General features: G+C 47.9%; 1 pseudogene; it reads left to right on the top strand.

Moving 5' to 3' along the window:
* The first annotated feature begins 773 nt into the window (after window positions 1–773).
* Window positions 774–950, top strand: LOC140408101 (U2 spliceosomal RNA; annotated as a pseudogene).
* The last annotated feature ends 2,767 nt before the right edge of the window (window positions 951–3,717 follow it).

The raw sequence follows: 3,717 nt of genomic DNA, 5'->3' as shown, positions 1-3,717 counted from the left end.
TATATTCATTGAATTTTAGAAGAGTGAGACGGGGTCTCGTTGAAACGTATAAAATTCTAACAGGATTAGACAGGGCAGATTCAGAAAGAATGTCCCTGATGGTGGGGGAGTCCAGAACTAGGGGTCATAGTTTGAGGATAAGGGGTAAACCTTTTAGGGCTGAGGTGAGGAGAACGTTCTTCACCCAGAGTGATGAATCTGTGGAATTCGCTACCACAGAAAGTAGTTGAGACCAAAATATTGTGTGATTTCAAGGAATTAGATATAGCTCTTGGACCTAAAGGGGTCCAGAAATATGGGGGCGAAGGCAGGATGAGGGTATTGAACTTGATGATCAGCCATGATCATAATGAATTATGGAGCAGGCTCAAAGGGCCAAATGGCCTCCTCTTGCTTCTATTTTCTTTTAAAAAATAAATTTAGAGAGCCCAATTCATTTATTCCAATTAAGGGGCAATTTAGCATGGCCAATTCACCTACCCTGCACATCTTTGGGTTGTGGGGGAGAAACCCACACAAACACGGGGAGAATGTGCAAACTCCACACAGACAGTGACCCACGGCTGGGTTTGAACCTGGGACCTCGGCGCCGTGAGGCAGCAATGCTAACCACTGCGCCACCGTGCTGCCCTCGCTTCTATTTTCTGTGTATGTTTCTATATATCACATTTGTTTTTGAGAACTTGGCTGCTGTATTTCCTACATTGCAACAGTCACTCAAAAAGTACCTCATTGTCCCTTGTATAATGTTTTGGGATGTACGAAGTAAATAAGTACCGTCTCGGCCTTTTGGTTAGGATCAAGTGTAATACCTGTTCCTGTCAGCTTGATTCTAGTATGTCGTTTTTGTGGGGACTGTGAATTGGATTCAATATGAATTGATTTTTGGAACAAGCAAGGAGGTCCACTCTGCATTAGCTTTGTAACACTGAGAAAGGAATAAAATCATTTTAAAGACCTTCTTGGCAATCTACTCAATGCAACTCTCCATGTAGGAGGAACGAGGCATGGTAGTGTTGTCACTGGACTGGTAATCTAGAAACCCAGGACAAGATGTGGGGACCTGGGATCAAATCCCACCTTGGCAGATGGTGAAACTTGAGTTCAGTAAAAAAAAATCTGGAATTAAAAGTCTAACAATGAAGATTAACAAGAAAAAATTAATTGGGTACTCTAAATTTATTTTTTAAAACCCTTTGGGTTGTGGGGGTGAAACCCACGCAAACACAGGGAGAATGCGCAAACTCCACATGGACAGTGACCCAGAGATGGGATCGAACCTGGGACCTCAGCACCGTGAGGCTGCAGTGCTGCCCCACTGCGCCACCATGCTGCCCCTGCTTTCTCTTTCAACGAATCTCCTATCAATATCATTAGTGGAACTTTTTTGTGGTACTTTATTGAGAGCTTTGAGAAGACCAATAGCACCATTGTGGTGAATTTCCTTGAGGTGCCTTACCCTCCAACTTTGCATAGGCAAATAAAAGATATGGGGCGAGATTCTCCGACCCCCTGCCGGGTTGGAGAATCGCCGGGGGCTGGCGTGAATCCCGCCCCCGCCGGTTGCCGAATTCTCCGGCACCGGATATTCGGCGGGGGCGGGAATCGCGCCTCGCCGGTTGGCGGGCCCCCCCCCCGGCGATTCTCCGGCCCGGATGGGCCGAAGTCCCACTGCTAGAATGCCTGTCCCGCCGGCGTGGGTTAAACTACCTCTCTTACCGGCGGGACAAGGCAGCGCGGGCGGGCTCCGGGGTCCTGGGGGGGTGCTAGGCGATCTGGCCCCTGGTCCGCGATCGGAGCCCACCAATCCGTGGGCGGGCCTGTGCCATGGGGGCACTCTTTTCCTTCCGCCTTCGCCACAGTCTCCACCATGGCAGAGGCGGAAGAGACTCCCTCCACTGCGAATGCGCGGGGATGCCGTGAGCGGCCGCTGACGCTCCCGCGCATGCGCCGCCCGGCAATGTCATTTCCGCGCCAGCTGGCGGGGCACCAAAGGCCTTTCCCGCCAGCTGGCGGGCGGAAATCAGTCCGGAGCAGGCCTAGCCCCTCAAGGTTAGGGCTCGGCCAGTCAAGATGTGGAGGATTCCGCACCTTTGGGGCGGCGCGATGCCGGACTGATTTGCGCTGTTTTTGGCACCGGTCGGCGGACATCGCGCCGATTACGGAGAATTTCACCCCTGGAGTGTCAAAATGGGTGGAGTGAAAATTCACTCCTATCTCATGGGGTTTTCTACTGTCAACTACATGTGCCAATTGCTCAAGATGGCCTGGATGGTTCCTTTAGCCAAATCATCTCCTTCTGAAGCAAAGCTACATAATGTGTTGTTTCTGCTTATTTAGTCATAGAGCCGTCAACATTTATCAGCGCAGCACATTTATATAGAGACTTTAGTAGCTTCATCAGATCCCAAAGTGTTTTGCAGCCAATGATGTGTTTTTGTATTGCAGTCACTGTCTAACGTAGGAGGTACAGCTGCTAATCTGAGTACAGCAGGCTCCCATAAACAGCAATGTTATAACGGCCCGATGATTAGGGTTGCCAACTGCGAATAAGTTTAGTCCTGGTGGTTTCATCACATACCTTGCCCCCATTCATCGGTCACCACATCCCACCCTTGTGACGCACGGCCTTCAGATGCCAATTGGAAAGCAAAGACTCATTACCCAATTGGATGATGCATGGCTATCAGTCAGACAGCCTCAGCTACCCCACCCCCGCCAGCATTTGTAATATTTTTGGATATGGAAAAGAGAAATGTTCAAACAAAATGACAAGAAAAAACAATCTTTCTTAATGTGCGATGAATTTTCTCCAGGATTACAGACAGCAGCATGCTGGAGAATGATCTTCAATCTTCAGTATTGCTTCACAGCTCCAGGGTCCCAGATTTGATTCCTGGCTTGGATCACTGTCTGTGCGGAGTCTGCATGTTCACCCCATGTCTGCGTGCGTTTCCTCCCGGTGCTCTGGTTTCCTCCCACAAGCCCCAAAAGACGTGCTGTTAGGTAATTTGGAATTTCTGAATTCTCCCTCTGTATACCCGAACAGGCGCCGGAATGTGGCGACTAGGGGATTTTTAGTGTTAATGTATGCTTACTTGTGACAATAAAGATTATTATTATTATCGATTCCTGGGAGACTCCAGGCCAGTCCTGGAGGGTTTGGCACCCTCCGGAATCATTTGATTTTAGTGATGTTGGATGGGGGATAAATATTGGCCAGGACACTGGAGAGCACTCCGCTGCCTTTCTTTGAAGTAAACCAACATTTACATTTACACAAGAGAACAGACAAGAATTTTAGTTTAACATCTCATCTGAAACACAGCCAACCCCCCAGTACAGCATTGGGAGTGTCCGCCTAGATTTTAAGCTCAAGTTTCTAGAGAGAGACTTGACTTCACAACCTTCTGACGAAGAAGCTACCCAGCTGACACCTTTATCGTTATCTTGTTACTTTGTACTTTAAGCCACTATGTATAAAATCTAAACTGCTACAGCTTTTATGGCAACCATCAATGTTTGACAAGCTTAATCAACATTCTAGGGCCTATGGTTACCGAGGTTTGTGTCGTCACCATTTTTAAAATAAAAAAAGATAGGATTTATTTGATCTCCCCTGTCTGCATTGACTCTCTCCTGATAACCATCAGCACTCAGTCAATTTAGTCTCCAGTTTCATTTAGCACCCCCAAGTACATAAATCCCTGGATGGTT

This window comes from Scyliorhinus torazame, chromosome 2 (assembly GCF_047496885.1).
Source record: "Scyliorhinus torazame isolate Kashiwa2021f chromosome 2, sScyTor2.1, whole genome shotgun sequence".
Lineage (NCBI taxonomy): Eukaryota > Metazoa > Chordata > Chondrichthyes > Carcharhiniformes > Scyliorhinidae > Scyliorhinus > Scyliorhinus torazame.
This window is presented reverse-complemented; position numbering and strand designations above follow the sequence as displayed.